General features: G+C 43.5%; 1 protein-coding gene and 1 long non-coding RNA gene across 5 annotated transcripts in view; one reads left to right on the forward strand and one right to left on the reverse strand.

Moving 5' to 3' along the window:
• Window positions 1-1,890: 1,890 nt before the first annotated feature.
• On the reverse strand, window positions 1,891-21,865 carry LOC114025168. Its single transcript, XR_003567004.1, has 3 exons — window positions 21,789-21,865; window positions 4,270-4,354; window positions 1,891-1,996 (listed from the first exon to the last, which is right to left on the reverse strand). It is a non-coding gene; the product is annotated as an uncharacterized LOC114025168 (long non-coding RNA).
• The window catches only part of STAG2 (stromal antigen 2), a 122,872-nt gene continuing 120,884 nt past the window's right edge, over window positions 20,708-22,695 (forward strand). The window contains exon 1 of one of the 4 annotated variants that reach the window (XM_027838506.1): window positions 20,708-20,848. The gene's annotated coding sequence lies outside the window, so the exon portion shown is untranslated. Of the gene's footprint in view, window positions 20,849-21,729; window positions 21,820-21,847; window positions 21,930-22,695 lie in introns of those variants that run through there. The other 3 variants (XM_027838483.1, XM_027838492.1, XM_027838499.1) reach the window with 3 other exon arrangements.

Below are 22,695 nucleotides of genomic sequence, written 5' to 3' on the forward strand. Positions count from 1 at the left end.
AGAATAATTTGTTCCAACGGCCATGAAGACCGCTGAAGTGTCGTCCCGACTTTGGTCTTGTCGCTGGACTTCCATGACTCTGGAAGAGAGAGTGAGGCTGACAACTTTGAGCAACTCTGCCTCACTTAAATCCCATTCTCGCAGGAGTCAAGACATCATTCCATGATGTCATTGGTCCTCTTTGAAAACTAAGGACATTTCCCAATTGATAAATGGTCAAAGGATATGAATAGGCAGTTTTCTGAGGAAGAAATTAAAGCTATCTACAGTCATATGAAAAACTGCTCTAAATCACTTTTGATTAGAGAAATGCAAATCAAAATGACTCTGAGGTACATCACACCTATAGATTGGCTAACATGACAAAATAGAAAAATAATAAATGTTGGAGAAGATGTGGGAAAATTGGAACACTAATGCATTGTTGGTGGAGTTGTAAACTGATCCAGTCATTCTAGAGAGCAATTTGGAACTATGCCCAAAGGGCTATAAAAATTGTGCATACCCTTTGACCCAGCAATACCACTTCTAGGTCTGTATCCCAAACAGATCATAAAACAGGAAAAGGACCCACATGTACAAAAATATTTATAGCAGCTCTTTTTGTGGTGGCAAAGAATTGGAAATTGAGGGGATGCCCATCAACTGGGGAATGGTTGAACAAGTTGTGGTATATGAATGTAATGGAGTACTATTGTGCTATAAGAAATGATGAGCAGGCAGATTTCAGAAAAACCTGGAAAGACTTACATGAACTGATGCTAAGTGAAATGAGCAGAACCAAGAGAACATTGTACACACTAACAGCCATATTGTGTGATGACTGACTTTGATAGACTTAGCTCTTCTCAGCAATACAATGATCTAAGACAGTTCTCAAAGACTCATGATGGAAAATGCTATCCACATCCAGAGAAAGAACTATGGAGTCTGAATGCAGATCGAAGCATACTATTTTCATTTTTTTTTTTGCTTTTTGTTTTTTCTTTCTCATGGTTTTTCCCTTTTGTTCTGATTCTTCTTTCACAACATGACTAATGTGGAAATATATTTAATGCTACTATATATGTATAACCTATATCAGATTGCTTGCTGTCTTGGGGAGAGGGGTAGGGAGGGAGCGAGAAAAATTTGGAACTCAAAATCTTATAAAAGTGTATGTTGAAAACTATCTTTACATGTAATTGGAAAACAAATGCTATTAAGTAGGATAAAAGAGAACCCAGGGTCACCTTCAAGTCATGTTAAGGCATTGGGGTTGTCTTTCATGCTCAAAGAGGAGCAAAATGACATCACTATGGAGGGGTCAAGGTAGTGTGTCCAACTGTAGCTGATCTGACCAATACGAGCTCAGAAGGCTCTACCACAAGTCGGGCACAAATAGTCCATATGAACCTTTGGAGTAAAGATGTCTCTTAATTTGCACATCTCACATTTCTTTTGAGCTACTGCAATTCTGTTTTGCTCATACAGCACAGTACCTTTTTTGATGTAAGCACGCCATGCTGGGCAGTCCTTTGCCAGTTTCTCCCATGTCACACAATAGATTCCAAAGTTTTTCAGAGAGACCTTGAGAGTGTCCTTTTATTGCTTCTTCTGACCACCATGTGAACACCTGCCTTGCATGAGTTCTCCATAAAATAGTCTTTGAAACAAATGAAAGTTTGGCATTTGAACAATGTGGCCAGTCCATCAGAGTTGTGCTCTCTGAAGCAGAGTTTGAATGCTTGTCAGTTTAGCTCGAGAAAGGACCTCAATGTCTGGTACCTTATCCTGCCAGATGATCTTCAGAATCTTCCTAAGACAATTCAAATGGAAGCGATTCAGTTTCCTGGCATGGCGCTGGTATACTGTCCAGGTTTCAAAAGCATACAACAATGAGGTCAGCACAACAGCTCTGTAGACCTTCAGTTTGGTATTCAGTCTAATACCTCTTTTCTCCCACACTTTCCTTTGGAGTAGAAGAAGTTTTGCAAGTTACCCAAGCAAAATCATGCTAAGGACATTCAAAGAAATAAGAAATAGTAAGAAAAACAGAAGAAAATTGGAAAAGATTTGTAAAAATTATTACAACAAATTATTTTTATCATCAATGACAGTGGAACCACTGCACTTAGACATTCCCCTAACATCATAGTCTCTGAGGTGCTTATAGAGGACTTAGAAATGGCACTGAAGAGAACAAAAACGGGAAAACCAGCCAGATTGGAATACCCAGGTGGAAAGGCATAGCACCAGTAGACTGGCCACCCCATGATAAAATGTTTCTGGCCAAGGCAATCTATGAAAGAGAGAAAATAGAAACTGGCCCTCAAGTCTTTTGGGGACTCCTCCCACTTCTTTAGTGATGATGGCAGAGTGGAAGGAAAGGGGATAGAGATACTAAGAATCACACAATTTTTAGACCATCAACAAACTTTAATTTTATGGTTAGTGCTTTAAATGTGAGACCCTTGTCTAATGACCAGTGAGTGGGCATATTGCTGGAGGAGCTGAATCATAGCAATCATGAGATTCTTGCTATAAATTTTTTTTGGGGAGCTAGGCAATGGGGTTAAGTGACTTGCCCAGAGTCACACAGCTAGTAAGTGTTATGTGTCTGAGGCTGGATTTGAACTCAGGTCCTCCTGAATCCAGGGCCAGTGATCTATCCACTGCGCCACCTAGCTGCCTCTATTCTTGCTATAAATTAAACCAAAAGAAAGAAGGAAGTTGCAATTAAATGGAAGGAGAGCTTGAAAGTACTCCTTGGAGAAGCAACCTCCCCCCCCACACACACACATTAGAGATCTATGTTGAAGGCATTATAATTATGAGAACATCAAGGGACCAATTTGATCATTGTCTTTCATGCTCAAAGAGGACCAAAATGATATCACTATGTTGGAGTAAAGGTACATTGTGTCCAACTGTGGCTGATCAGACCAATACAAGCTCAGAAGTCTCTACCACAGGTTGGGCACAAATAGTCCATATGAACACTTGGAGTGGAGATGTCTCTTAATTTACACATCTCACATTTCTTTTGAACTAGTGCAATTCTGTTTTGCTCATAGAGCACAGTACCTTCTTTGATGCAGGCATGCCACACTGGACAATCCAGTGCCAGTGATATTGGTATCTGCTGCTTCATTGCCCATTGCCACAGGACTTTGAGGTAGGTAAAAATGGCAAAATGGTGTGTATGATGTCCATAAATTAAATTTAAGTGAGGCAGAGTCATGGAAGTCATTTGCCTCACTCTTCCACAGTCATCAAAGTCTAATGACAAGACAAAAGTCAAGATGACTGGTGATGGCTAGGGGTGCAATGGATGACCTTGGCATCTGCAGTGTGTAACCGAGCTCTGAGCCCTTCACAGCACCTGCTTTCCCCACCTTCATGGCCCTTTGGAACAAATTGTTCTCATTTTCCCATTCTGCCAGGGCAAATATTTACATGCTTGGGGTAGGCGGTCCCAACTTCATTGATGAGTTTGAGGCCTGTTGGTTACCCTCAATCTGGCATAGCCCGTCTGCTGAAATGGTTTACCAAGGTGTGGCTCCTGGGCATGCTATAGTTTCTTAGAGCCACAGGTGATAGTTGAGTTCCAGGTGGACAACAAAAGTGGATGAGCAGCCCTGAAAAGTGCTCAGCAGCCCTCACACTAGAGATATTTATCTTCTCTGAGCCCCCATACATCTCAATGGTAGGGGACCAATGTATAAGGTATATAAAGTAGGGAAAGATACCAAAGGCATAGAAAAAATCTTAGATGATATTGATACCAAAAAAAAAGGTGCCACAGAGTATATCAACAACTACTGACCTGTATGTCTATTTTCCCATTAATGAAATATCTTTGTGAGGGTCATATGTACACAAATTGAGGGTATCCACTTTGAAGGTATCGGCAGGGAACATGCAGACTTTCATAAAATGTATTCAATTATAGACTACATCTTTCCTATCTCACAGTTGACTGAAAGATATAGAGAATGTAATGTCCCATTGTTGATTATGTAAAAGCATTTGACTTGGTAGAACAAAATGCCACCTTGCAGGCTCTTGTACAAGGATCAAATGAGTTAAAAGTGCTTTGCAAATCTTAAAGCAATATATAACTACCTATTGTTGTTGTTAACTATTATTGCTAACAAAGGATTTCCTATCCATACATCAAGATTATTCGATATTCCTTCAAAGATGTAAGGACAGAAATAATCCTGTTCATTGACCCTCTGATAATAAACATCAGGGGAGGCATAAATCAGGGAGATTAATGCTCACCAAAAGTGTCCACCACTGTGGAGGAGAGCCCACTTAAGAGTCCAGATTGAGATTCACAGTGAATGATGAAGTCCTCTAGATGTCCCTGTTTGTGAATGACATGATGTTGATTACATCAACGCTAAGACCTTGCAGAGCCTCCTGGAAGGGATCTTGAATCATCTAAAAGTGTTTGCCCTGTCCATCCACACAGAAAAGACCAAATGGATGATGAATATCTATTGGCCAGATTTCAACACGCATCTGAATGGGCATCTTATGGAGCTTGTGTAACTGGGACAGAAAGTACACATGGACAGTGAGCAGGGGCTAGAGTTGAATAGGAAGAGGACAGTGGGATTAGATTGCTTTTGGGAAACTGCAAAGCTCTCTTAATGACTTCAAGCTTCCCATAACAATGAAGACCCATCTTTTCAATGCAAACATTTTACCATTGTTGCTATATTTCACTGAGACTAGGAGGAATCACTTCCTTTGAAGAACTACAGATGAGCATCATACAGGGGGCAATGGACAGGCACACAGGGTTGGGGGTGGGGAGCAGACTGCAACACATGACTAAGGAAGAATTCTGAGGAACAGAGTTTGGGTGCCATCAAAGAATTTTAAGCATCAGAGCTAGGATCAAAACCCAAGGTTCTGGATTCCCAATCTATGATGAGTGTGCAGGCAGATTGTGGAGAAGTCCCCTGCTGCCAAACCAGCTGTGCCCAGTGCCACCATACCATTAGAACCAAACTTTGCCCTTGCACAAAACCAATCTCCCACAGACGGGGATTTAATTTCTTTTTAGAGATCTCCAGACAACCATTGTCAGAGATGATAACCTTTCTTTTTAATGAAGGTCCACCAGTGGATGGGGAAAAAGTGTATGCTCTCAAGATAATCTCTCAGGTTCCTTCCAGCCACAAGATGCTATGAGCCCATGATAAAAACAGTGGCTTGAAAAAAGTGCCGTTCAGCAGCAAAGCCCTAAGCTCCCTTCCTTCCTTTTCTATCCATCCTTTTCAGTCCTTCCTTCCTCCCCCTTCCCCCCCTCTGTCTGTCCCCATCTTGATTAAGTAAAGGAAAACTAGCCAGGGAACAAAGGATATCAGAAAAGACCATGCACTATAATATAAGACGATAATAATAATACCTTACATTTATATGGGCTTTATACTTTGTGAAGCTCTCACATATCACATTTGGTTTCATTGTAAAGAAAGAAGTCTGACTGGAGGGAAAGAAAATGTGAAAGAGAAAGAAGGCACATTAGCATGTTTTTCATATTTGAGCTTTCATTTCAATTTCTATTCCGACATATGTACTAGAATAGCTAGTTCAAAGGACTGTTGTGAAAATTAATTGGATTAATTCATAAACATGAGATTTAGGTTATAGAAGAATACTAAATAAATACAGAAGGGAAATGAACTATGAAAATGAAAGTCAAATAGTTGCTAGTTAGAAACTTACAATCATTGACTCCCAGGGGTAGATGGGACCTTGTGAAGGGTTCAACAACTACCTGAAGCATGGATCTCCTCTATAACATCCTTGACAAATGGTCACTCAGCCCCTAAATTCTTCCAATAACAGGGAAGGGGAAGGGAATAAGCATTTATTAAGTGCCTGCTATGTTCCAGGCACCATGCTAAGCGCTTTACAAATGTTATCTCATTTGGTCCTCACAATAACCCTCAGAAGTAGGTGCTATTATTATCCCCATTTTGCAGTTGGGGAAACTGAAGCAAACAGAGGTTAAGTGATTTGCCCAAGTAGTAAGTTTCTGAGGCAGGATTTGAACTCAGGTCTTCCTAAACTTGCTACTTCATTCCATTGTTGGGATAGCTATACATTACTAGGAAACTTCTTTTTATTGAACTAGACTCTTTTTCTGTAACTTGTTGCCATTGGCCTGAGTTCTGTCTTCTAGGGCCAAGAGAATAAATCAAATCCCTCTTCTACATGCTAGCAAGCAATCAATAAGCATTTATCAAGCACATTACTATGTGCTAGGCGCTATGCCAGATGCTGGGGATAAAAGCACTAAGAATGAAACAATCCCTACTTCCAATGAGCTCACATTCTAAAGAGGAGACAAGAACATATATAAGTACATGCAGCATAAATAAACATAACAGGCTTAGATAGTAATATATACAAAGAAGTTAAATATTAAATAATTGGGGAGGGAGGGCACTGGAAATTTAGGGGGATTCAGGAGATCCCCAGATCCTCAGATGTAGAAGTTGGGACTTTGACAGTAAGAGGGAATACAAGTATTTGAGAACAAGCTCTCCTTAAATCTTTTCTTCTATGGGCCAGAAACCCCCATTTCTGTCAGGTAATCTTCATATGACATGGTTGCAAGTTTCCTCACCATCCTGGTCATCCTCAAGTATCTTAGAATGCTCTCCCTCCTCACCTCTGCCTTTTTGGAGTCTCTGGCTTTCTTCAAGATTCAGCACAAGTGTCAGCTTCTCCCTGATATCCCCAGCTGCCTTCTCATCTAAGGTTATCTTGTGTCTGTCTGCTTTGTGTGTGTCTTATATATATGTGTGTGTATGTATACCTACATGTATATGTGTCACCTACCCTGAGAAAATGTAACTTCCTTGAGGGCAGGGACCCCTTCACTTTTGTCTTTCTGTCTCCAGGGTTTACCAAAGTGCTTAGCATGGAGGAGGCATAGAGTCATAAGTTTAGAGCTTGAAGGGCCTTTATTGTCCCATCAAACACAACCCCCTCATTTTACACATGACAGAACTAAGGAAGTGAAATGACTTGCCCAGGATCACCCAGGTAGTCATTTAATAAATGCTTGCTGATTGAAAGAAGGGAGAGGCTGGAGTATAATCCAACCTAACAAACAATTATTAAACTCCTAGTATATGCGAGGCACTGTACTAGGTGTTGGGAATACTAAGACCGAAAGGAAAAACAATCCTTATTGCCAAGTAGTTTACCTTTTACCAGGGGAAGAGACAGAGCAACAGAAACCTAGATAAGTAGGTATAGTATAATTGATGAGAAAGGAGAAGGGAGAGAGAACTTTGGCATAAGGGACAAGTTCACTGGGTGGGTGGGGCTACATCCTGAAATGAGTTATAGCTGAGATGAAGCTTTAATTAAAACAAACAAAGAAACAACATTTTTAAGAGAGCAGGGGGCAGGGCAGGGGTTCAGGAAAGTTATTATCTATGAGGTGACACATGAGCTGAACCTGAAAGAAGCCAGAGATTGTCAAGAGGTGGAGGTGAGGAGTGAATACCTTGAAGGTATGGGGACAGACTATACAAAAGCATGGAGGCAATCCGTGGATCCAGAGGGTCAAGAAATTTTAGAGAAGAGGGAAGATTTGTCCCTTAGGCCAACAGGTTGCCCATTCTTGGGGAGGCAAAGAAGCTGAGGACTTAAGCTAAATCCAGGTCCAGGTTTGATCCCTGGACATTAACAGGAAGCTAGGAAGAACAGGATCTAAGGACAGGGATTACTAAAGCCAGTAACCTTTGATATTCTGCCTTCCTCAATTTCTGGCTGCCCTTTGGAACCTAGGATCAAAGTGCTAGTGACACCCTTCCCTCCGCCTTCCCTGTACACATAATCCACTTGATGAGTGCCAGCTGCTAAGGCAGGTGACAGCAGGTGACAGCTGACCCCTCATGCATGGAGCACTCATACATTTATATACATAGTCTTTAGTTACGCTGCTCCCACAAGGGGTGGGGCAAACCCTGATGGCATCAGAAAACAGATCTTCAGAACACTCCACATCAGCTGTTAGGGGGCTAGAATTCTTCCCTTCCTTTCCCCCACCCCCCACTCTCCTCCAGAACCCCTTTCCATTAGGGCCTGGAAAAAAGACTCAGCCCTAATTGTGCTGGAACCCTAATTTGTTCTCAGGAGTTCTGGGTAGATTAAGTATGGGGCTGGGTAGAATGGATATCAGCTCAGATCTTCCAGGGTGGGGAGTGCTTTTGCCAGTCTTTAACTAAAATCATTATCGCTTTGTATCCTTTATAGCTTTTATATAAATAAACAGAGAAATCTAAAGTATACAAACTAATGAATACCTTCTGAATACCTTCAGAAAGTTCTTAATTTCAAAGTCTTAAATCGAACTCAATTCTCCTCTTGCAGTTTGCTATAACAATACATTATTACTTCATACATTTCGGTTTGTCATGATAATTCTGAATGCATTCATTATTGGTCTTCCACCCATCACAAGGTGCTACCTCCCCCCAAGAAACTTTCTTTGATCTCCCCCCTCCAAGCAATGTCTCTTTGATTTTCCTCAGGCACTTTGTTTAGCCCTCTTTCCCCCAGTGTGTCCATTGTTCCCAGACCCAGCTAGCTAAGTGTGGACATGCTCATTGGTCACCAGATGCTGATCTATTCTGATCTGGTATCTAGGTTGTCAGAGGAACACCCACACCAATGAAATGGAATTATTGACCCCGTGACTGGGGTCACTAGGCCAAAGGGGCTTGAACAGTTTGGTAATCTTTATTGTGTGTGTACTGTTAGATTGTTGGCTAAAAAGATTGCACCAGCTCCAGATTCTGCCAGCATGGTAGACTGCTGGGTCTATTTCTCCACAGCCCATCAACTTGGCATTTTATTGAATTTTTTAACCATTGTCAATTTAGAGGTAGGCAGAGCAAGAGAAACAAAGCCTTGGAATTGTATACGGTTGTGCCTGGAAGCTGGGTAAACTGGGTCCTATTGCTAGGGCTATCCATTGGGGTTTGGGTTCATTCCAGGCCTGGTTTGTCTGTGCACTGCAGACTCCCTGACTATAAAATAATGTCTATACTTGGTAATTGCAGTAAGTTTTTAAGGATGCATTTTCAGGTTATTTGAAGAAGGCATTTTACACTACTATTACTACGTACTACTATAATGATAATGGCTCCCATTTCAGTATTGCAAAGCGCTTTCCCCGGGACAACCGGGAAAAGAAGGTACAGAGTATAACGTTACTATCTTATGATTGGCTTTGGTCGATGTGGGCACATGTAAGCCTTTTTACAAAAATTGTACTAACTTTATTTTAGCTATTGAATACATTAGCCCCAGATTTTTTTCTCTCCATTCCTCAGTATTAGGTTTTCCTGAACATAAGATGGACCTCACAGGTCCTCTCATGTTACAGAAGAGAGACCCGAGTGCCAGATTGGGGAAGGGACTTATCCAAAGTCACATGAAGATCCCAGATTTAGAGTGGAAGGGGAACTTTGAGGCCAGCTAGTCTAAACCCCTCATTTTACAGATGAAGAACTCGGGGCTGGAGAAGGGAAGTTTTGCCCAAGGAGGTCAAATTTGAACTCAGGTCCTATAACTTGAAAGCCAATGTATGGGTTTCTGCTGTACCTCCGTGCTTCTCCTGAGCAGCTGGGGTTTAAAAAAGAAATCAGAATCTAGTAGCCACATTTAGCTAGATTAGGGCTGGAAAAACAGGAACACAGTATGTAGGTGTGTTTGTAACTAGATTTCAAGCTAATAGAGACTTTAGGGGGTAGCAGTTCAAAACTCTCCCTTTCCTCCGTCTTATTGTTGAGGAAACTGAGTCACAGAAAGGACTTTCTCTCAGGCACACAACTCCTAAGTGGGTTCAACTAGTATAGCCTTGGAGCCCAGTCGCCTCCATTCTGTGATTTTTTTGAACAGAGGAATGACATGACTCCAGACCTGTGTTTTAGAAATATCACCTTGGCAGGTGTGTGGAGGATGGATTGGGCAGGAGATCAAATGAGCTCACAAGTAAAGCATTTTACAAACCTTAAAGCACTATATAAATGCTAGCTATTATTATCTGGCATTAGCCTGGGACTCCAGAAGAGAATTAACCTCATTAGACACATTCCCCCTAATCTCCACTCCCCTCCCCCACCCCAAGTCCTTTAAATCTGTGGTTCTTAACTTGGGGGTCGGGTGAACTTGGATGAGGGGTAGGAATACGTGTTTATTTCAATAATTGATTTCCTTTGTATTCTGATGTATTTTATTTGATGTCTTTAAAAACATAATTCTGAGAAGGGGCCCTATGGCTTCGGGAGACTGCCAAAGGGGTTCAAGACATAAAAAAGTTAAGAGCCCCTGCCTTCAACTGTGCAGATTACTTCAGCACCACTGTCTTTCTGGAAATTTTTTTCTCGGGGGTTTACATCTGGAGTGAGCTTTTATCTTCCACTTTGTTATTCTCCACTCAACCCCTCCCCCACAACTTCATTGATTTGTTCTCTTCTCTACTCTTCCCCATCTCTTTCTCACCTTTTATTATTCGGTCCCCAACCACTTCTAGCATTAATTTCTAGTGTCTAACATTAGAAGTGCTATCAGCATAAAACAGCAGACTTGCTACCAAAGATAGACATCAAAGGCTGACCAGGCTTCCAATGTTTGCTTTTGTTTAACATAGCTAGTCACCAGTAAATCCTTTTTCACATTTAAATGCTAGTAGTGGTCCTAGTTGTTGGTTATGAGAATACCTTCCTAGAGCCTTGAGGAGATGCAAATGTTAAAGCTTTACATTAGCATCGCATTATACACAACAGTACAGAACCTGATAGAATTGTAATTCACCTGGAATTCTGAACTCCTTAATTATTAAGTCATTTCCTTCCATATTTTTTTTGGTTGCAAATTGTCATTTATATTGCACCTCCTCCCAAAACTGATTTAATAGAAATGCTGATTTCTATGAATTAAGAAAATGCTTAACCTATAAAGTCTTGGGAAGGAGGGCTAATTCAATTCTATTCAACAATATCTGCTGAGCACTTGTTATATTTAAAGATCGCTGCTGGGGAGGGAAGGGAAATGTCAGAGGTAGGGAGATGAGACAAATAAACACTGTGAAAATCAATCAATCAATCAACAAGCATTTATTACTAGGTGCCATCCACCCTTAACAATAAGAGGCAGTTTCTCATTAAATGTCCAAAAGAGTGAATTTGGGTCCATAAAGAGAGAGGGGGTGGATATCTGGGCCAGACAGGGAGACAGTCTGAGCCCGGGGCTGGTGGCGGGAATGAATATGCCATATTCTTGGATAGTGGGGTGGGGGAGCAGGACTGAAAGGAGTGGGAAAGAAGTAAGCCTATACAAGAGATTCTTAAGGTTTGTTAAACAAGGTAAGACCAGATTATATTACACTGTAGCACTCCTTTGATACTTCTCACATAGTATTCTGGTTAATTGTGTAAATGGTTTACCTTCCACACTAAATTATTGCCTCCTTAATGCCAGGGACTTTGCCTTACACAGTTAAGTATCCTACAAAGTGCCTTCTATGTAGTAAACATTCAATAAACGTTTGTGGAATGAATGAATGATCAATGGAGGTCTTGAAAACAGTGAAAGTCTGAGGATTTTAGACTGGATCCTGAGGCTAATGGGGAGCCCCTGATGATTTTTGAGCAAGAGGAATGGTGTGATAAAAGTACTGTTTTATAAAGATTAATTTCTTTCTTTAAAATTTCATCAATACACTTTGTTTTTATTTCACCTTCATTTTCTTCTTCCTCTCCTACCCACAGATTAATTAATCCTTTATAATAAAGAATAAAAGAAAAATAAATAAATATATATATATATACACACACATATACATACATATGTACATATGTAAAATTTGGCTAACATCAATGAACAAACATTTCCACATTCAAGAAAAAGAAAAAGAAACTGAGGCTCTCACAACATATAGCTTTTTTTTTAAAGTATTTATTAGATTCACCTGGGTAGTACTCACAGTGGCAGGCATGTTTGTTTTCCTTCTGAACTTTGCTCTGGTCTCTTTTGTGTATTTTTTTAAGTGTTTTGTTGTTGGTCATTATAGTTATATGGCATTTGGTTTAGATTGAAGGCCAGAAATTCAGGCAGCAGCAGACTATAGGAGTAATCTATTCATGAGGTGGTGAGGCCCTGGACTAGGATGTTGAAGGTGAGAATTGAAAGGAAGGACTATATGTATTTTTAAGGTAGTAATGATAGGACTTGGTGATTAATTGGGCGAAGGAGAGAGAGGATTACCTAAGGATGATTACTCTCTGGGGAATCAATTCCTGCTACCCTAACTCTCAAGAAACTTATTTATAAACTAGAAAGCCAACTTAATTTACAAAGATGACTAGAATACTGATGTCCACTATTCAGGGCACCCCATTCTTATTACCTGGCTCTAGGTTCCTGGAAAATAAAATTAAAAATTAGAAAGTTGTTTAGTGAGCTCAAAATTAGCACCAAAGGAGTTGAAGAGTGGGATAATATAGAACTTGGAAGATTTATGTCTACTCTACTACAGAGCTGTACTATAGTACAGCTTTTAAATCAATTAACAACCATTAATAAAAGTTCCTACTATGTGTCAGCCCCTGGCCTTACCCTCAAGGAGTTTTTACATTCTATGGGGTCTGGGGAAATAATATGTATACACATAAGGAAATGTAAGGTATATGGGTGGGGTGGGGGTGGCACTAGCAGCTGGTGGATCAGGAAAGGCTAAATATATAGGCGGCACCTATCATGAGTTTTGAAAGAAACTAGGGATTTTAAGAGGTAAAAGTGTTGAAGGTAGGACATTTCAGCCATGGGGGTACAGCCTATGCAAACAGAGATATGGGAGGTGGAACATTGCATGTGAGGAACAGCAAGTAAACCAGTTTGCCTGGAATGGAGTGTGTAAAGGGGAATGATGTTGTAATACACCTGGAAAGGTAGGTTGAAGACAGTTTATGAAGGGTTTTAAAAGCCAAACAGAAGAGTTTCTATTTGATTCTTGAGACAAGAGTCACTGGAACATTTTTGAGAAGTTATATGACTTCAGACATGTGCTTTAGGAATATTGCTCTGGCAGGTGTGTGGAGGATGGATTGGACAAGAGAAGAGACTGAAGGAAGGGATACAGATCAGGAGGCTGTTATCACCAGTCTAGGGGAGAGGAGATGAGAATCTGAAACAAGCACTAGTGACCTTTTGAGAGGAGAGATGCAGGGAAATACACTTACACGCTAATTATATTGTCTCTCTTCCTAGGACACTATTTGAGGTTGAAAAGAACTCCAATTGTTTTAATTTTGGTGATGCCATTCGTAGAAATAGGGAAGTTGTAAGGAGTGTTCATTTGATGGGAGGCGAGGGGGAAGATGATGAGTTCTGCTGGACTCATAACAAATTGTGGTTAAGGTTAGGGCCTGAATATGTGGCGCGTGTATGTGTGTGTGCGTGTGCGTGAGCGCGAGTGTGTGTGTGTGTGTGTGTGTGTACGTGCGCGCTCGCATGCATGAGAGAGAGAGAGAGAGAGAGAGAGAGAGAGAGAGAGAGAGAGAGAGAGAGAGGGAGAGAGAGAGTCTCTATACGATTTCATCAGGGTGGGGAATTCCAATTCAGAAACTCCTTCCACCAAAACAGATCTGGCAACTCCTCGGTCATTTGCAGTCTTAGAGAGTTTCCTGAGGGAAACTGAGAGGCTAGGATTTACTGAGTCATGGACTTAGGATATATCAGAGGCTGGATTTGAACCTAGGTCATTCTGACTAGAGAGTGGCCTTCTGTCCACTACACTGTGCTCCCTCCCTGGAGCCAGACATTTAATTGGAAATAGTAACTACATAGTAGGAGTTATTGCACTGGAGCTCATATGAGAGGGTAATATGTCAAATACTTGATCAGTTTCCTTGTTTTGTCACTAAAATACCGATATTAGCAAAGAATACTAGTAACTCTGTCTCTCTTTCTGTTTAAACTGTACAAGACCTTGGACTCTGTAAACTTACATGTCTGCCAACAAAAAAGGGAAGCCTTATTTGGAGTCTTTGAGCAATGTTAATTTTAACGGAAAGTACTTTTAGCAACATTGTGAAATAACCCCATTTTGAGGAAGAATGCTGATAACTCAGCTTACAGCAAGCATTACCACTACCATTCAACCTGTTACCCAACAATGACCTCTTTACCCAGAATACATTAAATATTACCCACATGTAACTATTGAATGTGCTTGCATTTAACATTGGAAAAGTCTCTTGAAAATGCTGGAAATCTGTTTTTTTAATCATCTTAAAAATAATTCATAACAGTTCATAACTGAAAGGTCTGCTTTTGTTTATCATTCACTGTAAGAGTAGCATGGTGCTTAGGGACTCCAGAAAGAATTCCAGTGTCATCTCCTTTGAGATTCGATGAAACATTTAAAAATGTTAAATGAATGGCTACCAAAATGCATAGAAGCAGTGTGGTACATTGGGTGGAAATGGCCTTGGAGCTAGGAAAGCCTGGTTTCAAATCCTGACTGGTCCATACAAATGGTGTGCCCATAGTTATGCAACCTCTCAATATGCCAGTCAGTTCATCAATAAGTATTTATTAAGCCCCTACTGTATGCCAGGCACTGTGCTAAGTGCTTTGGATACAAAAAAAAGGCAAAAGACAGTCTCTGCCCTTGAGGAGCTCACAAATAAATATGCACAAACAAGGAATATACAAGACAAATAGGAAATAATCAACATAGGGAAGGCACTAGGATTAGAGGGATTGGCAAAAGCTTCTTGTAGAAAGTGGGATTTTAGCTGGAATTTAGAGGAAGCCAAGGAAGCCAGGAGGTGGAGATGCAGAAGGAGAGAATTCCAGTCAAGGGAACAGCCAGAGAAAATGCCCCGATTTGACAATGTTCTAGGAAGAGCCAGGAGTCCAGTGACACTGGATTGAAGAGTACCTGGGAAGCTGTATAAAGTATAAGAAGACTAGAAAGGTGGGAAGGGGCCAGGTTATGAAGGGCTTTGAATGCCAAGCAGAGGATTCTGTAAATCATTCCGGAGGCAACAGGGAGTCATTGGAGTTTATTGAGTGTGTATGTGTGTGTGAGGGGGCAGTGATATGATTAGACCTTTGATTTAAGAAAATCACTTTAGTGGCTGAATGAAAGATGTATTAGAACCTGGAGGGATTTGAGGCAGGCAGACCTACCAGCAGGTTATTGCAACAGTCCAGGAATGAGGTGATGAGGGCCTGCAACTGGTCGATGGCAGCATGAGAAGAGACGAGGGGACATGTTGGAGAAATGTTGCAAAGGTGAAATCAACAGGCTTTGACAACATATTAGATATGGATAATGAGAGATAGTAAGGAATAACGGATGATACCTAAGTTGTGAGCCTGGGTGACTGGGAGGATAGTGGTACCTGGATATTAATATGAAAGTTTGGAAAGGGTGGGGGAGGGTTTTGGGAGAAAAATAATTAGTTTTGGACATGCTGAGTTTGAGATATCTACAGGACATTCAGTTCTAGACATTTAACAGGCATTTGGAGATGTGAGACTTGAGGTCAGCAGAGAGGTTAGGGCTGGATAAGTAGATTTGAAAATCATCAGCATTGAGAGATGATAATTAAATCCAAGGGACCTGATGAGATCATCAAGTGAAGCAGTATTGAGGGAGAAGAATGTTGATTTGATTACCAATCCTTGGGCTACAGGCAGAAAAAGTGTGTGTGTGTGTGTGGGGGGGTGTGGGTGTGGGTGTGTTTTCTGTCTGTGAGGAGGGAGTGTTCCTGGAGGGAGTTTCTATGGTGGGAATTCCCTACACAGCTGAAATCAAAGATCCTATTCACCTCCCTACCCTCAACTCCTAAAAGATGCTGATGACATTAGATGGTACAAGAATTAACTGAACTAGATTTGGAGTTAGAATTATTCAGACAATTTAGGCAGAAGCAGATTTTTATTTTTTGCTAGAAATTTCAAGTTATATTGGCTTTCTTTTTTTCTTGCATTTTTTAAAGTTTTCAATTAATAAGTGTCTAATTTTCTTTCACTTCCACACTCACACACTCCATTTTCAGCCAACTAGCATTTAGTTGGGGGAAAGGAAAAAAAACAACAACATTGTAACAAATATGCAAACATTAAGCAAAACAAATTCTTGAATTGGACTTGTCCAAAATTATCTTTCTCTTGCATCTTGGGAGTCTTGACCCTCTATCAGGAGGTGGGTAGTAGTACTTGGATCAACTTTCTCTCTCTCTTTTTTTTTTGTGTGTGAGACAATTGGGGTTAAGTGACTTGCCCAGGGTCACACAACTAGTGTCAAGTGTCTGAGGCTGAATTTGAACTCAGGTCCTCCTGAATCCAAGGCCAGAACTTGATCTACTGAACCATCTAACTGCCACCTTATCAACTTTCCACGTGTAGATGTAGTCTTTCAAGGTTCTGTTTACATTCACAAAGTTAAGAAGACAATGTGTGTATGTTATTCAAAATTTTTGTTGGAAGTAGCTCTACTAGATATCACACTTGAGAAGTTTGGGACAGATATGTGCTTGGCTGTTTCAGGTCATTCCTCTGGGGTACTTGGTGGGATTGTCCTGGTTCCAGGGTCTGAGCCTCGGCATTGCAATTTCAGGTACCCTGTTTTATCAGGTTGATATTTATATTATTGTTGAACCATGATGAACCATCAGACTCCAAGGATTTACTTCATGGGAACCGAACTCTTATAAATCTGATTGGTAAAACAGAATATCAATTGAATTGACAAAAGCAACTAGCATACCTGTGCCATTTATCCTCAGGCATCCCCTTTCTGGGTTCTGGAAAGTCAAACTAGTAATCAAGTGGTGAGTTGGGGAGCATGCTATCAGTATACCGGTAACTGGGTGGTAGTAGAGTGCCAGACTTGAAGTCTGGAGGACCTGGGTTCAATTCTTGCCTCTGGATGTTGAAGGAACCAAATGAAATACCATACATATATAGTGTTTTGCAAACCTTAAGCTGCTATATAAATGGAAGCTATTATTATTAATAATGAGTCACATTTTATAGCATTTTTGCATTAAGGTTTGTACCTTAAACAACCTGTGACCTACATAATGAAAGTATTATTTCTGTTTTACAGCTGAGAAAATAGGCTGAGAGGCTAATTAGCCTTACCAAGGAAGGCCACATAGCTAGTGTCTGTGGCATAATGGGGACTCAACCCAGGTCTCCTGACTTCAAATTCACCAGACTTTGAAGGACCTACTAACTCCATAGCTGAGGTTATAGAGTTCACTTTTCTGATAACTTGGAATAGTTATGTGCATCCAATACATTGTCTCTCCTTTATACATTGCTAGATAAACACTGACAAATTTTTATCATCTAATTGTCCTTTTTCAGTATTTCTTATCTTTCACTTGAAGCTTTTGTTACTATATTTCTTCCTGAAGGAATTGCCACTTCGGCCAGTTTTTAAAAAAATATTACAATACAATTAAGATTGAGATCTTCCTTGGAACAAAGTAAGGAGACACTCTAGTCTCTGACATCGTTCCAAAGAAGGCTTTTGTGTTATTTTTAAAACTTTAATTCTAAAAGGTGACATCTTCTGACCTTTCCTCCACCTAAACAAACCCTGAGGGTTCCTTCACACAATCTGAGATTTGCCATCCTCCTTTTGCAAGAGGCATACCTGTGTGACCATGGTAACTATTTCTGCTCTCTTTAGTCCTCAGTTTCCCCAGCTGTAAAATGAGGCATTTGGATGAAATTGAAGAAAGGATGACAATAGCAGAATTAGAGTTTGAAGAGAGCTTAGTTCAACCTTCCCTACTTCCCTGCACTGGTTTTAAAGAGTAGGAAACTATGCAGCCCATAGAGGGCAAGGGACTTGTCCAAGGTCACACTGCTAAAACTGGGAGAAAGGGGGTTTAAAGCGCTCTCACTCCAAGGCTATTTAGCCTATAGCTCCACAGCTTGCCTCCCAAGATCCGGTTCAGCTTTAACATCAATTACATTGAACTCAATTAAAACTGCCCTGCAAGCTGTTTTTCACAACTGGGAAGCCCATTCCCCAGCCTTCACACCTCCACCAAGTCTTGAATCCACTTACCTCCTCACCCCCACCCCTGGGCTTTTAAGAATCTTTAATTTACTTCAAACACCCGGTTCCTCAAATTACCTTGTATTTACTATCTGTGACAAAGTTTCTTCCTAAGTAGATGGTAAGCTCCCTGAGGGGTTCGACTGCTTTCCTCTTTCCCTTTGTACCTTCCCCTAGGCTAAGTGATTTGGTCTTTAAGTTAAGGGTACTTCCCGATTGATTGCCGCTCTTGTATGGGAGGGTGTGGCTTAAGTCCAATAGAAGTCAAGTGACTTGCCCAGGGTCACTAGGCTAGTTAGTGGTGAAAGAAGAATTTTAACCTAGTTCTCTCAGAGTCCTAGCCCCAGCACTCTATCTATTAGAGAACACTTCCTCCATTCAATTTAATTTCTTTAAGGCTTAGTTCTAGTGTCATTCTTTTCTTGAAGCTTTTTCCATCACTCCAGCTAAAGTGTACTGACCCTCTCCATATTTTCCTGTTTACTTGATCTGGACCTCTCCTTTGCTCCCATTATATTTAAGGTCCAGCATTGTCAAGACTATTTCCCCTCCTCCCTCCCCCAAATGTAAGTTATTTGATTTCAGGCACTAAGCAGTTTTTCACCTTGGATCACTATCACCCACCTCCCATAATGCCTCACACATAGTTGTTTAACAAGTAATTCTGCAACTGTTCACTATCCAGTATTCAACGTTGTAAACCTATAGTTTTATACACCTGCATGTTCCCCAGGTATCTCAAACTTAACATGTCCAAAAGAGAAGTCATTATCATCCCCTCCCCCCTTTCCTTCCCAACTTCTCTTATTTCTATCAAGAGCACCGCCATCCTTTCAGACACAGAGGGCCAACCGCTTGGAGTCAGCCTGAAAAAGGATCATTTCCACTCGGATCTCCCCCACCCTTCCCCCCAGCTGTCCCCTACACTATCCTACCAGTTGGCCAGTTTCCTCAATTCCCCCCCACCCCCTTACAGCATAATCACTGTGGCTTAGGCCTTCATCACTGGTGGCCTGGACTGTTGCAATAGTCTCCTAGTTGCTAGTACCCTTCATTACTTCGTATCTGGGTGTGTGTGTGTGTGTGTGTGTGTGTACACACATATATGTTGCACTTTAATTTTATTTTAATGTTTCCCCTCCCCTCGGGGGCTGAAAGAGTTTTGTTTTTGTCTGTGGATTTTTTGTACCTGGCACATAGTAGGGGCATAGTCAGTGCTTCTGGAGTGAATCTCAAATCCATTAAAAACTGTCTATCATTAAAAGCTGAGAGTCTATGCAATGAATTGGAATTTACTTTGCCTTAAAGTCTCATTCGCAAGAGCTTCAGAAAGCTAAGGAGATATGCTGCAGACGAAAACGATCAGTGAGGGTGGGAAAAAACTAAGCTACAGCCCACGCCCCACCCTTCAACCCCCTCTAAATCGATAGCAAAAATTTTGGCCCAGTTTCCTATAGCTCTGGCACCGAGTTCGCGACTCCAGCGCGGTGCTGGGGCATTATGGGAGTAAAGCGTTTTCTCAGCACTGCCAGCCAGGCCAGCGTGGGAGAATCGGCCCTCCCCCCTCCCCCAGCCAAAAGGAAACCCTCAGTCTCGGGCTGGGGAGCCGGCAGGCCGTCCCGGAGGCTCAAATTGCTTTTTTTTTTTCTTTTTTCCTCCAGGAGTGGGGGAGGGCTAGGGCTGATGATGGAGCCCAAAGGAACTGGAATTGCTAGCGGTGAGGAGGGAGAGGAAGAGAAACCTAGATCCCTAATCAGAGGGCTTGGGCCTGAATCTATGCTCAAACCCTTGTTGGCCAAAGGATCCAGAAGTCTCTTCCTAGGTCTCGGAGCCTTAGTTTCCTCCTCCGTCAAATAGAGGAAATCATACTTCTGTCTCAGGGTTATGATGGGAGAAGCGCTTTGTTTCACGTGAATGCGCGACCGAAAAATGTGCACGATTGTGTTTGTCTATTCCAGAGGGCTTGGGGAGGCAGAGGGAAAAGAGGGAGTGAGGAAGGCGGGCGGCCCCCAACGGGGTGTGTCCTAACTCGACACATCACCGCACCCCTCCCGCGGGGGAGGGGGGCCGCCCACGTCCGGAGTTGCCCGGGCCTGGCCCCCTTCCCAACCTCCCCCCAGAGGAGGGAGAGGGGGGAGGGGAGGAGCCGCCTGGCTAGGCGGGTTAGGGAGTAAGCGAGGCGCGGCCACGACACCTTGTTTACTCGGCGGCGCGCCCCTGCGGGCGCCTCGTTCCCAGCCCCTACGTAAGAGTTAGGCCCATGATGATTGGTTGGGAGTTCGGAGGGAGGACGGGGCCGGGGAGGGCGGGGAGCGGAGCGTTGTAGCGCCAGGCCTTAACCGCTAGATGCCGCTGTCCTCCAACGGGAGTCGAGCGCGGACTCGTGGCCACCAGGTGGCGCTTGCACGCACCATTAGCCTCCAAGTCGCCGAACAGCAAACACCCCAAACAATCCCGAAGCGCCACCAAAAAAAAAAAAAAAAAAAAAAAAACCCCCCCCCGCCCCCCCCCCCCCCTTCCCCCCCCCCCCCCCAACCCCGGCGCCGGCGAACCGCGGGAGTCGGAGTCCCTGAGAGGAGCCCGGGGCCGTGAGGGCGAGCCAGAGCTAGAGACCCCATCGCGCCGGCCTGGCCTGGGCTGCTGAGGAAGGCCCCGCGTCAGGAAGGAGGAAGGAGCGGGGAGGCGGCCAGGGCCAGCGCTACTGCCGCCTCTGCGTGTGCCCGCGGGGAGGTAAGTTAGAAAATGGCGGAGGCGAAGCTTCGAGAAGTTTGCGGGGGGCATCCTGTGTGTGCGTGTGCGTGTCTGTGTGGGCTGGAAATGGGGGCAGAGCAGGAGCGGGGGGGGCAGGAGGAGGTGCGAGCCTTCGCTCAGGCGTCAGCTCGAAGCCGTCGTTTCGGGGGGGTGTCGGTGGCGGCCCCATACCTTGTCTGCCCTCCAGCACCCCCAGATCCCCGGCAGCTCCTAGGGTTGTCCCCCTCTCGCCCGCGCCACCGCCGCCGCGCAGAGCTCCCGAGTCCTCCGCCCCTGCTATCCCTACCAAGCACCGGGGGCAGCCTTTTTCTCCTTCCCCGGCCCGTAGCCCCCCAGTGAGACCCCCCCATTCTCGTTGCCCCCCGCAGGCGGCCCAAAATGGAGAACGCGGAGCCGCGCAAGATGGAGGCTCCGCTTCTCCGGGTGTGTAACGAGGGGGGGCGAGGTGCGGATGGACGGACGGAGGGAGGGGAGGGGTGGGGGCTGTTGTGGGCTGGGGGGAGAGGAGGGGCAAGTACCCCTCCCTGCCTCCCCCCTCCTTCCTTCGAGAGGGAACAGCATTCATGTGACCTGGCCCCCCGCCCACTCCGTCCCCCCCAGTCTCGGCCCCGGCCCCGGCCCCAGCCCCGCCAGGGAGCCCGCTCCGCGGGAATGCGTAGGAGCTCGACCCTCCCCCTCGCTCCCCAGGCCCTACTTTGGGCAATTCTCCGAGGGGAACAATTTCCAAGTGGGCTGGGGCTGGGGGGGGGAGAGCTGTAGGGCCCGCGTGCTGGCCATGCTCTGAAAGGGGCTGCGCTTGTCGGCTGGGGGGGAAGGGCGGAAGGGGGAGGGCTGCGGGTTGGGGGGTTTTGGCGCCACTTTTGTTTTACTTTTAGTCCTGCCTTGCGTCTCCACCCCCGCCCCCCACGTCTTTGCTCACCGCACACTGAACCGAGCTGATCCTGCCTCAGGTAGGTGGGAAGCAGCAGCTGCTTGGTCCCTCTACGATTTCTTCTCCCTCGGCTTTGGGGATTCTTAACATCAGTCGCAGGATTTTAACCCCGGATCCGGATCTCGGGCCGTATGTTTGGGACAGGACGGGGGGAGAGGGCAGGGGTTGATCTTAGCAGCACCCAATAGTTCCACAAAACTTTAGAACCCCGTTCCCATCTCTTCTACCCCCCCATCCGCCCCCCCCACCCCAAGCCACGCAAACCAATAGCTTATTTGTTGCTTTTCCTTATGGGGAACGTATCTTGTTTTGCCTTTTGCTCCTTGATTAACAGTTTTTCTTTCCATTGCCTATTTCCTCTATCTCCTCCCCGCCACCCCCCCCAGCCCCCGGTAAAGAAAAGTCTTAATGCGTTTGTCATTTTAATTCCAAAGTCTCTGGGCTAGCGTGTTATATTAGTGTTGTAATATTCGGCCCTTGTATTTAATTTCGCTTTTTCCTCTCAGTGCCCTAGAAGTTTTATTTCTCTTCTGTGACTTCGGCGTCCCCCCCTTTACCCCCACTTGGTGTTTCCCTGTAGGCTTTTTTTTTTTAACCTCTTACGTGTAGTTGTAAGAGAAAGGGGTAAAGGTATAATTTGAGTCTTTACAGGCTTCAGCCTAGTGTTGAAAGGTTCGATTCTTTTTCTATGAAATTGATATAATAGTAAAATTTTAAAACGAAGGATCCGGCATAATTGTTTAAAAAAAATTGTATTGGTTTGTGTACCAGAGTGCCTAAAAATGACCCCTCCCTCTTTTAAAACAACGACGCCTTTACATTGCTTTGTAAATTCTGTACCCCTATTTATCTCCCCGACTCCCTGTTTCACAGTCGCCACACCCTGTGTCTCTGT

The sequence above is a fragment of the Vombatus ursinus genome, unplaced genomic scaffold, assembly GCF_900497805.2.
Source record: "Vombatus ursinus unplaced genomic scaffold, bare-nosed wombat genome assembly UNPS02004596.1, whole genome shotgun sequence".
In the NCBI taxonomy this organism is placed as follows: domain Eukaryota; kingdom Metazoa; phylum Chordata; class Mammalia; order Diprotodontia; family Vombatidae; genus Vombatus; species Vombatus ursinus.